Genomic DNA, 12,967 nt, shown 5'->3' with positions numbered 1-12,967 from the left:
GTAAGTACATATCGCCCAATAGGCAAACGCCCGCTCACGCATGCGCCTGTCATCACGTCCTGAACAGCAATACCGGCTCCCTACCTGTACCAAAGCTGTGCGCAAGCGGGGAGACTATAGAGCCTGTTACATATGCGTTATTTACATCAGTTATGCACGTATATGACGATTGCAGTACAATACATGCATCGATACGTGGGGAAAAGGGAGTGCTTCACTTTAAGTACATTTTCGCTTTACATATATGCTCCGGTCCCATTGCGTACGTTAATGCGGGGTATGCCTGTATTGTTCTTTATTTGACACTGTTTTAGTGAGAAAAGCAGGCGAGAGTTATGTTGATTTCACAAGAAGTTCCCGGGCGTCTAGTGTCACTTCTGGAAATAACGGCATTTAAAGCTGCAGTTCAAGCAATATCGTACATGTGTGTTTCTTTTAAATAAATCTGCTCTGTACTATGAGAAAATACTTGTAGCATTTAAAAAAAAAAATTAAAAAACGTTTAATGTATTATAATGTAACGAGCATTTTTTGTTTCTATAGCAACCATTTACAATATGCCCTCTCTCTAGCAGTGCAACAATTGTATCTAGTGACCACAGGATCTTCCCCACAGAACTTTGCATCTTTGGTCCTCTTCTGCTGCACTGACAGTCATTTAGTGAACCCACAAGCCGAATCTTCGCCGATCGATCAGATCACAGGAAAACTTATCGATCGGCAACATAGCTAATCACTTGTCAGTGTGTAGATTGTATTGATGCACTAATTGAATGGGGGGGGGGGGAGAATATATATATTTTTTGAACTGCAGCTTTAACACTGCAGGTATCGGCTACAAATATCCAAGGCAAAAGCCTTAAAAAAAAAAAAAAAACAGTTTTAAGTACATTGTAAAGGGTACTTGTTACTTGTTGTTGCTATTCTAAATCCTGTGCGATCTGAGATGGAGTTTAGAACAGCACAACCTGCACAATTACAGCTGTTCCAGCTAGTGACAAAGAAAACGGGACAAAGGGGTCATTTTGGTAGGTGAAGACCAGTCTTCAAGAGTGAAGACATCTATATAATTGCTGCTACAGTACATTTAAGGCCTGTATGCAGTCATATACTGTACATTACTCGTGTAAGCCCATTGTGTTGGACTGTGGGAGTTTAGTTTTATAAAGCCAGTCTGAAATACTTCAGAATTTACTAGGAAAGCAGCGAGCATGGAGGTCTGCTGCCTTAAAGATACTGCAGCAGCACATAGCAGGAAATGTACCGTGACTGTTCTACAGTACAAGAGAATAAATGACAGAATGGTGAGCTTGGTTAAATGGTTATCTTACTGAGATGTATTTCAAGTTAACCTAATCATGTTCATACGGTAATTTATGTTGGAGTCAAATTATTGAAAATGTCATGAGAAAAAACACACGATTCTGTCTTTGCCCTGGAAACTATGGGAATCAGAGCAGGGATCCCTGCTAATATATTTATCATGAGTTCTAACATTCATCTGCCTGTTAAATAACCTGACTGGCCATTTCATTTTAAGCTGATAAGGAAAGACAACATTTTTTGATTAAAGTACTGTTAGGCTGCAGCCCCGCTAGCGCTGACCGCGCTCATGCTTGAGAGAGGTGACGTCACCAGCTCTCCAAGCATGAGCGCCGGGTGTCCTGGCTATTTCGCAAGCGCGCGCCGGGGAGGGGGGGGGGGGTGTTGCGGGCAAGTTGAGCATGCTTCAAAGTCTCTTTTTTTTGTTTACTTAAGCGCCAAGCGTGGGTGAGCGTGCGTGCGCACCGCGTGAGCGGCGACGGGACAATTTAAATTGCCGAAACTAAACTCGGCAAGCACCGCGCGGTCAGCACGCTCAGCGTTCGCGTGGTCGCAGCCTTACACAGGGTTACCAAATAACTATTATTGTAAATGAACATCCATCCTTCAAAAATATAACATTTTGATCAATCAGTATTGCTCATGAGATGATCCACTGTAGAACCGCCAGAAACGTGGACAATTTGCCCAACATATTTTTTATTTTTTTCTTCACATAAAGTGTAAAATAGCTGTTGTTATCCTGGGGAATTTGCCATGGTCAAACCAAGTGCCCCTTTATCTGGGTTCTTGCCTGCATAATTGCCATCTCTCATACGGAATGAACGCTTTTTTTTTTTTTTAATGAAGATCATTATTAAAACATATGATTGATTAAGTGTTTACCCAATGACGAAAAAGTTGTATTGTGCAAGACTACGTATTTATAGCTAATGTGAACACTTATGACAGTCTGAAATGTATTGAAATGTTTGGCTGAGTCCATGGTGACTCAGCCCGTGCGGAGGCGCGCTGAGGCTGAGGGAAAGCGGGTGCTTTCCCTGGCCTTGGTTAACGCGCCGTCCGGGGGCGTGTCGGGGGGTGGGCCAGTGACGTCACGGAGCTGGTTCGCTCTCATTGGGCGAACCGCTCACGTGACCGCGCCCTGCGCTCCCTTGAGCGCTTGAATTAAAAAAAATTCTAAGACTTACGCTTCCGCACGCTTGCGGAAGCGTGCGCGAGCCCCTGCTAAAGCCGCTCTCATTGCAGCTGCAGGGGCTCACTGCAGAGCAGCAGCGCGCCTCAGCACGGGTCAGCGCATAAGCGCGCACCATGGCCGAGGCCTAAGTATCCTGCCCCCTTTTCCCGGAAACCTATTTGAAAATTATTACAATAAACCGTTAAAAAAGTTAAAGTGAATTATTGAAGCACCAATACCTGACATATATTTCCTTATTGAGCAGAGCTTATAATATTATCAATATCATAAAAAGGCAAGCAGGCTGTCACAACTCTGAATGGTGCTAAAGCCACAGAGCCATAATTAATTTAGCAATCTCAGCTTCCTTATGTTTTCTCATTGCAAAGAAAACGTCAATTCTATTTCATTTCATTGACCTCCTAAGAGATATTGAGATGACGTATGGTAACACCAAAGGAATATATTAATTTAATTCAGCTTGTAGTTTAAAATATAGTATTTATTTCATCTGCCAATGTCCATATACTTGTAGCCCTGTTTCCTACTGAATACAGTGTAACTACCAATGTTGTATAACCTGTTGGCTCGCAGGGCCTAAGCCTCTGCCACGGAGAGCCTGGGGCAATGTATATGTATGGATTATATTTTATCAGATGCAGCGCCTCCACCTGTGACGGCTCCCAGCAGAGCAGGAGTTGTGCCTCGCAGGACAATAACACAATATTACTCACACAGCATGTAAAAGAAACAGTAGCTTTACTATCGGTAACCATAACCATGCATATATGCAGTGGTCGACAAATCACCAAAAAATATACTTGCCGAACAAAAAAATCTACTCGCCACCTAGTACCACACGTGTGCTGGTTGGGCCAATAGGAGCTCGCCACGATGTTAAATCCACTCGCCCGGGGCGTGCAAATGTATAGGTTTGTCAAACACTGCACATATGTATCATAACCTATCAGCATTACTCCCTAAGGAAACACATTAGTTAACGCGTCTCGCAGGACGCGACCTTCCACCGTGCTCCCACCCCGTGTCCAACACACGTAACACGAACCCCAAAGATAAGTGTGTAGGTGTGTGACTGCGCAGTCACTAATATAAGCAATGTAATAGTTGGTGCACTTTATGAATGTTACCTGCCGAGCGCTCCTGTGCTCGGGCCCGCAAACAGACTTCACAAAGGATCCGACGACACGGAGCTGCCTGTGATACCTTCCGGGGCGATCCCACCCGAATGGCTGATGATATGCCTCAAGAGGTCTGGTCCCAAACCTCTGGGATGGTGCTGTGACAGTCTCTGTGTCTTTAGCAGCTTCACTCACTAACGTGACAGGTTCCTATTCTAGGGCCTGTCCCTACATTAACTCTGACTGACTGTGACTCAGGGCCTATCTGGGCCTGGGGGTATGCGGGCCTTGTCTAGAGGCAACTTGCCTCTCTTCACACTGAGCTCCTTCCTCGTCCCCCTCCCGATCTTCTCTGACCAGCGTGCTCCCCTGCACAACCTCCTAACCTCTTCCTGCTGAGCTCCTGTCTCCCTGGCATCACCTGGTCTGACTGAGGCTCATGGGACTTGTAGTCTCCGATGCTATGCCCCCTCTGGTTGGTCCGTGCTTCGCGCGCTACCGCAGCCACTCTCTGCTGACGCCATCGCTTCCAAGACACGCTGCGCATGCGCAAGTACCAAAATGGCGGCGCCCTGAACGCTCGGGCCGCCGCGAAGCCTCCGGTGCACCGGAGCACTCCCTGCACGCTCTGCAACCTTCCCTTACTCTCCCATTGCGGCGGAGATAAGGGTGAACCTGGGGGACCTGGCTACATACTCATCTGTATATACTTCACAAATATCTCTCATTTTCTGTGTCCCCGGAGCAGAAATGAACGCGGTTCAGCTCGAGACCCTCTGCTTCAATCCTATATAACAACAAAAACCAACAACAAGGTGTTGCCAAAGGTGCTCCTTTAAGGGCACAAGCACAGGTACAGGTTAGTACACTCGATCCAATGGCAAGTCCATTCAACTTAATGGCAGGAACGCTGGATTGAGTGTGCGTTACCTGTAACAGCATTCAATGAATCTGCCCCTGTCTTTCAGATTTGTCGCAGGTTGTGTATCTTTGAACTGTGATTTTTCTGGGAGATATACGTTATTACATTTGTGCAATCAAGAAGCCATGACAAAATTCATCAGTCAACCTTCCAATTCTGCAGATACTAGGTGTCTTTGCTTTCACACCGACCTTCCCAGAGGTTTTTGACTTTGTCAGGCATGAGTAAAATTGATCAAATTTATTTATTTAAAAAGAAAGGGGGGAAACAAACCTGTAGCAGTATTTTTGTTTATCCTATGATGCTGCTTAAAATACAACTCTCAGACATACTGTAGCAGGGGAAAACATTTCTACAGTCAATAATTTCCTAAGGCACTGGAATATAAAGTTTCTCAGGAAATAAGGTCACAGAAAAACTGCATAGAATCAGGAAGCAGGGTCTTCTACTTAAAAAAAGAAATATATAAAAGCGTTTAAACTACAACAGTTCTCCCTATTATCTCATAAATTATACAGTATAATGAAGAAATAATCCCCGAACAACAGGGCATTACTGGCCAATAATGCCCTGGCTGGAAGAGTTGAAGGCCCGAGGCGAAGCCGAGGGACTTTAACCCAGCCAGGGCATTATTGGCCAGTAATGCCCTGTTGTTCAGGGATTATTACTATTATAGGCTAAATGTAGACTTTTTCATAAATAATAGACACTTTTGTATAGTTATATAGATTTTATTAAAATAAAATGGTAAATACCTCTATATACGCTTACATTGCGGCTATCAATATCCACACACTGCCGCCCCCTTCTGTGTACACACACACACACACAAACTGCTGCTACACACACATACAACACAACCGCACAGCACACACACACTGCAGCTCTACACACACACACATACACACACAATACCTCTACACACACACACACACACACAAACTGCTGCTACACACAAACTATGCTGCTGCTGCTGCTGCTGCTGCACACACATACAACACAACACACACCCACACACTGCCGCCCCCTTCTGTGTACACACACACACACACACACACAAACTGCTGCTACACACACATACAACACAACCGCACAGCACACACACACACTTCAGCTCTACACACACACACATACACACACAATACCTCTACACACACACACACACACACACAAACTGCTGCTACACACAAACTATGCTGCTGCTGCTGCTGCTGCACACACATACAACACAACACACACCCACACACTGCTGCTGACACTGACACACACACACACTGGAGCTTTACACACACACACACACACACACCAGCTCAAAACACATACAACACAACAGCACCCCCCCCCACACACACACACACATACTGCTGCTACACCCATAAACACTTCTACACCCATAAACACTGCTACTTACACACACACACACTAGACAGACAGAAACTGTAGCCACAAACAAACTGCAGACAGCCACTTACTTACTTTGCAGTCCCTCTCCCTCCCTCTCTAAGGCCTGGGACATAGAGGAGCAAAGAGCGCTGAGCCGCGCTCCTGCTCTGCCTCGCCTGCTCCAAAATGGGGCTTTTTCCTGTCATTGCAGGCGAGGCATTGAGCGCGCTCAGGGGGCAGAGGCGGAGCGGAGGCGTGCCAGGAGGCGGAGCAAGAGACGAGGCTAGTCCCTCGCTCCCATTGGATGTAAGCGGTCACGTGACCGCTCACATCGCTTCCCCGAGCGGCAAATTTGAAACCTGCCTGTCTCTGCAAAGTTTCTCAGCCTCCGCACGCATCAGCGCGCGTGCGGAGGGAAAAACTATAGCCGCGCTGATGACAGATGCAGGGGCTTTGTGCATCTGCTCAGCGCGGCTCAGCCCGCCTCCGCGAGCTTCAACTCACTATGTCCCAGGCCTAATTCAACTGAATCTGCTCAGTCAGCTCTGTTCACGGAGGGAGGGGGAGCGGTCAACCCGTGGCTGATACTTCATGACCAATCCTCTGCCCTGTCTTAGAGCTGTTCCTGCCTTCTGACCAATCCCCTGCCTTGTCTCAGAGCTGTTCTGAAAGCTGATGTGTTGGAAATAAACACATCGGAAATCAACACATTGCAAGTAGCAAAAATTCCAGACATTTTAACCAATCAGAGAGCAGGGATTTCAATAATGCCCGGAATTTTACTACTTTAGCCTATAATATATGATATAATAACAGTAAATACACCACTTTGCTATAGAAATAGGCTACAAAAGGTCACAGAGGTTAGTGAGGGGAATCTTTTAATCCTCTTTGTACAGAAATGAGCTGTACCCGGAGTGGGTTTGTGGTTAAGAATTAACTGCAGTCATTTCACATAGGATAAAGAAAGCAAATTCCAATTATCTAGTCTACCGTGTTTCCCAATGACTTCAAGATTTGATAGCGCTCTTCACACTTAACATTTCCATCACGCTATTGTATTCGTTGCTATTTTAATAAATGTGCTCTGGATTACAAGAGATACGCTGACAAGCCTGAAGAGCCCTACTATATGTCGTTTTTGAGCCACAGGTTGAGTGTCATTAGTGCATATGAAGAGTTATCCAAGTGCTTCCTATCAGACTGATTTTTCAATTATTGTAGTTCACACACGATTATACTAACTACGTATGTGCACCTTTGACATTTAGTAATTTACTCATAGTTGTCACTTAGATTACACAAATGTTAGTATTACAGAAGTTATTCTTTCTTTGAGGTTGCTTCCATACTCCAAGATATATATATATATATATATATATATATATATATATATATATATATATATATATATATATATATAGGAAATATGCCCATTAATTGATTGAAAGACTATTCAAAGTTGCAGTTCGTCGCTTAATAGTATGTCGTTTAAAAAAAAACAACAACTTCCCCCCCCCCCCCCCATTCAATATGTGCATCAATACAATCTACACACTGACAAGCGATTAGCTAAGTTGCTGATCGCTCCATTATCCTGTAATAAATTGCTGAAGATTGGCTCTGGGTTCCCTAAATGCATCATGGGCACTCTTTTGTTGCACTGACAGCCCAAGTTCTGTGAGGAAGATCGTGTGACCAGGCAGGCCCTAGATTTAATTGGTTTACTGCTAGACGAGAGAGGGTAGGGCCTTTTATTTTAAACCGCAGCTAAAAGTTGGTAAGGGATTCTTAGAATGTGGTTATTTGTTCAGGTGTGCACACAGTAGCATTTTGTTTTAATGCGCATGTACACTTGTAGACCTGCTTTCTAGGTCAAGTGTTTACCACCCCCACCCTCCCACATGCATATTTTAGCTGAAACGGGTGGCTCCAAAATGATAACCAGTACGAAGTGTTGATGGTTCTTCGGCTACAACAAATATATGGGCTAGTAGTACAGATGGGAGAGGAGGACTATTTAATTGATGTAATTTCCTGGTGATGGACATTCAGGTACAGATAGGATGCCACATTTATTAGCATTTAAGGTGTTGCCTGTTGGTGTTTACAGCACAAGAATCAACAGCAGACAAGCGAGCCGATGTGGCCAGAAGACGCGGATCTGTGTGGTTGGCACTCTGCAGTGCACCGGTTGAACACCGGGGCATGGCACGGTTGAGGAAGCAAACCGGTGAGCATTCCCTGGGGCACAGGGGAGAACATGGAGCAATACGCTGCAGCACTGCTATACACATTGTGTAGAAGTACTGTAGTTTGATTTCTTGTGTTTGTCCCAAAATCTACTTTTTTTATGGGGGTGGGGGGTCATAAAAGTTTGAGGGGAGTTAAAAAAGGCAATTGAGTAGGGGGAACTGCCCCTTTAAGTTCACAGTTTGGTCTAACATTCATTTTTATAGAGAGCAGTGTACATGCAAACACAGAAAACATGTTCAAAATCCTATTGAAAATCCTATTTCCATCTGGGAGCACTCATTCATAGAACAACTTCATTGTCCATCAAGACACCATTTTTAGATAACTACAGTGTTCTGAAAGGGAAGAGAAGTTTATATGAAACACAAAAGAGGAATAATTATTTGAAAATTCAACTTTCACAAATCTTGGCAGGTCTCAAGGGGAACCAATGTACTGCAAAACGTTCAAGGGCTCATTTTAATTTCTGAAATTGCTCTAAGGTAGCAGTATGTGTTCTCATTCTTGATACTGCTATAAGCGTTCAAACTTATTCCACTTAAACTTATTCCACTTAACAAAGGGTAATTTGTTCTCAACCTTCTTATTTCAGTGAATGTATCTGATTTAATTCACAGCTTACTGTATATATTCTGGTTTTAGTTTAACTCAGTTTAAGACTCATTATGTCCATTTGGCCCTTTACACTGGCGACACACTTTATTCGAGCTCGGCTAGTCCCACGAATTCGGGTATACTCGGGTGTATTGAGGTTTGTGACTGTTTTCTGCCCGAGTGCATTGCGTTATTTTCCAGGCAGGGATTGAAGCATTTTATTCCCGCTGGCTGCAATACTGCACAGTATATATATATATATACTGCATTACAATTCATGAATTTATGCCATCTGGTAGACACGAGAAGCATTGCAGCCCATTAAATCCTAATCATTATCATTTAACAGATCAGCCGCCCGTCAGCCAGGCATGAACCCAGGCTGGGAAGGCAAACGCAACGGGGCTTGTCTGAGGTGAGGAGCGGCGCATTCCAGGTATCTGCCAGGTACATACTGGGTATTTGCTCGAATAAAGTGTGTCGCAGCAGTATATGCTGTTCACACGATAGGCCGGCAAAAGCCAGACAACCTACAGTACTTAGAGACTAGAGACTAGTCAACTTTGTTTTAAACTAAATAGTCTACTTTCTAGATCTAGAGGGGCACTTTTTATTTATTTTTAGGTTTTTCTTGGTGAAGAAAAGAAATGATTGAAAGTGCGATGACTGTGATCACACAGTAGCAGCCATGTAAATGACAGTTAACATGTTGACATATCTATTATGCTTTTGTGAATCTCCCCAATGTTACCAGCTGACACACAGATCAATTGGTTGGAAGGCCTATACAAACAGAAGCCTTCAAAATAGACTTACCAATACTTTTTGCAAGGGTACGCTCATCAGAATTTATTTACATTTTCCTCCTCATTTAATGTAGTACATTTTTTTTTCTATCTAAACTGCTAATCTGTTCTTTTGTTAAACCACTTTAAACCATTTTGTTTTCTAAATGGCTTAAAAAAAAAAGCCAGTTATCTGTTGTTTTCACTGGCTGGCTGATTTACTGTGTTTAAGCCACACAATCAGGAGGCTTAAAATATTTTTCTCACTAAAAGCAATACTGGGAAATGTTGTGCGCTTTCCAAGATTCCACGGGAAAAACTCCCAATAAGTATTAATATCCAGACAAGTACTTGTGTGTGCTAACTATCCTTGCCAATCAAAGTTGCAATCCTACTACTGTACACATTATGACATTTGTCAGCAGTTTTTTGTTTCTATGATATATTGCTAGAAAAAGGATTTGCCATAGTGAATTTTATATTCACCACTCAAAATTAAATCCAGGACACTATAACACATTGGATTCAACATTCCCGGCTTACTGTATATATAAAGGCTCATATTTACTAAACCGTTCTATTCCATAAGTTACCTTAGTAAATAGGGTCCAAGCTCCTCATTCACCCCTGACAAAAGATATATACAGGCATACCCCACATTAACGTAAGCAATGGGACTGGAGCATGTATGTAAAGCGAAAATGTACTTAAAGTGAAGCACTACCTTTTTCCCACTTATCGATGCATGTACTGTACTGCAATCATCATATACGTGTATAACTGATGTAAATAAAGCATTTGTAACAGGCTCTATAGTCTCCCCGCTTGCACACACCTTCGGTACAGGTAGGGAGCCGGTATTGCTGTTCAGGACGTGCTGACTAGCGCATGCGTGAGCTGCTGTTTGCCTATTGAGCGAGATGTACTTACTCTCGAGTGTACTTAAAGTGAGTGTACTTAAACCGGGGTATGCCTGTATATATATTCTGTGATATTTGTAGTTGTACTTCTTGAAACTTGAGTTTCAGGCTAGTTTTTCAAAACACTTTTTTTTAACATATATTACATTTGGAAAGAAATAAAGCAGCTATTAGATGACTGAGTGTGTTCACTTTGTTGCAACTCAAGTCAATTTTGGCAAGTGGAACTGCATCTTTAATACAAATACACTGGATGTGGGCAACAAACAAGATTTCCCCTCATGAATGAGGTTAAGGAATTAATATTACACCCCTTGGAGTAGCGTGTACCAGATATCAACTCACCTGTATCCAGCTGAACTGTAAATATGCACCTCTGTATCTTTGCCATTTCAAGCCAATGTACTAATATAAAACAGTACCACTGATCTGAGTTGACCCCTCCTTCTCCTTATTTTCTAATTTCTGTACCACCCTTCGACACAGCCCCCCTCTTAACTTTGTGTGAACTCATTGGCTCAGATACATCAAGCAGTGATAAGGAAAACGGGAGATGTGATCTCCAAGCATTTACCCATTTTTGGAGATAAAAATTGTGTGTGTGCCGAGCACGCCCATTTTAAGTGAAACTTCTTTGTCTTTTGTCACTGTTTTGTCACAGAAATTGTATTTGTGATGGTGATTTTTTTAAATTAAAAATCAAAAACACAATTTCAGTGACAAAACACAAAGAAGTTTGACTGATAACGTGCGTGCTCGGCACACATCCCGTTTTAGCTATTTGCACTTCTAATAAATAATAATAATAATAGCATGTTCTTGTATAGCGCTGATAGTTTTACGTAGCGCTTTACAGAGACATTTTGCAGGCACAGGTCCCTGCCCTGTGGAGCTTACAATCTATGTTTTTGGTGCCTGAGGCACAGGGAGATAAAGTGACTTGCCCAAGGTCACAAGGAGCCGACACCGGGAATTGAACCAGGTTCCCCTGCTCCAAACTCAGTGCCAGTCAGTGTCTTTACTCACTGAGCCGCTCCTTCTCCATATACTTCTATATATCTGTGTGTCTCTGTGTGTCTCTGTATGTGTGTGTGTATCTGTGTGCGCGCGTCTGTGTGTATGCGTCTCTGTGTGTGTGTATGCGTGTGTATGCGTCTCTGCGTGTGTGTGCGTACGTCTCTGCGTAGTGTCTGCTTCTGTGTGTGTGTTTCTGTGTATGTGTGTATGTTTCAGTGTGTGTGTTTGTTTGTGTGTGTGTGTTTGTTTCTGTGTGTGTGTATTTGGTACCATTTTCAAATTAGCTGAACATTTCAGGGAACCCGTTGGGGAAGCCTGGGGAACCCAACAGTTCCTAGGAGCCCTGGTTGAAAAACACTGGCACAGAGGCAGCATTTAAGGATAGCAATCCTTCCATGAGCTTGTACAAACGGAAGTGGGAGGCATTTACTGATCTCCTATTTGTAATAGTTATTAAATGTATTCAGAAGAATCTGGGGTGAAATAACTTATGGTAATCCATCCCCGGTAAGAAAAAGCCATAATAATTGACATAGGGAAATAATTCTCAGATGGTCCTATTATGAATAATTGCATAAATATTATTGAAAGAACATAGTATTGTATTTGTGTTAACAACTGTATTGTTAGATTATACAGTAAACTCACTTCAGATGTATATGGTTGAACTAAAAACAGTAAGGGACCTCAACTCGCTAGAATAGTAACGTCATTACTAATGATCTTCAGTGACATAATTATGTAACATGCTGTGACAGATTAAAACAAAGCACACATATCTGAGAAGAACTGTAATGAAACTTTAACACACACATTATTATACTGTGAAAGTGGGAGTTTCTGTGCAAAAGTGTCCTGACTGGCACTATCACAGTTTAATGAATAACCCCCACATTGTACTTGTAGCTACTAGGATCGTGACCCTAAAGGAGCTCATTGTCCCTTCATGTTCTTATTTTTGCTTTAAGTTGTTTGAGAAAGGCTATATAGCTTTGTCTTAGATATCTTTAGCATTTAACTCCTCAAGCTAAAAATAAAAACACAAGTGTACTACTGTAGGATGCTCAATCATCATATCTGGCGACTTCTCATTTTTAATGAGCATCTTGTCTTCATACGTCCCAAAAGACAAAAAGCACAAAGCAATCTCAGGTAATTTAAAACCCGCGTCTGATACCTCCCCTAACTACTGTCTTTTTGAACCTGAAATCTTCCTGCTAAGTCCATGTGGGACTGCTGAGCCATTTCAGTCAGACCCAATTTCACTTATTTATCACAAGACCTTACTAAGAGGAAACTCCGCTGTGAATTGCTTGTACGCTCTCTATGTTCCAGGCTTTGAACTCCAGGAAGGATTTAAAAAAGCCAATCTCAATAACATTAGAAATCCAAGTGCATTGCTTTTGCATTGATTGTGAGAAAATAAAAAGTTTGAAGCTTGATTTAATGGC

At 42.7% G+C, this 12,967-nt stretch overlaps 1 protein-coding gene across 14 annotated transcripts in view; it reads right to left on the bottom strand.

The window, feature by feature from the left end:
* Nucleotides 1–12,967, bottom strand: part of PTPRM (protein tyrosine phosphatase receptor type M) — a 791,475-nt gene that overhangs the window by 612,396 nt on the left and 166,112 nt on the right. The gene's annotated exons all lie outside the window — the stretch shown is intronic.

This window comes from Ascaphus truei, chromosome 2, assembly GCF_040206685.1.
Source record: "Ascaphus truei isolate aAscTru1 chromosome 2, aAscTru1.hap1, whole genome shotgun sequence".
Classification (NCBI taxonomy): domain Eukaryota; kingdom Metazoa; phylum Chordata; class Amphibia; order Anura; family Ascaphidae; genus Ascaphus; species Ascaphus truei.
The sequence above is the reverse complement of the archived record's forward strand: the minus strand, read 5'-3'. Positions and strand labels throughout refer to the sequence as shown.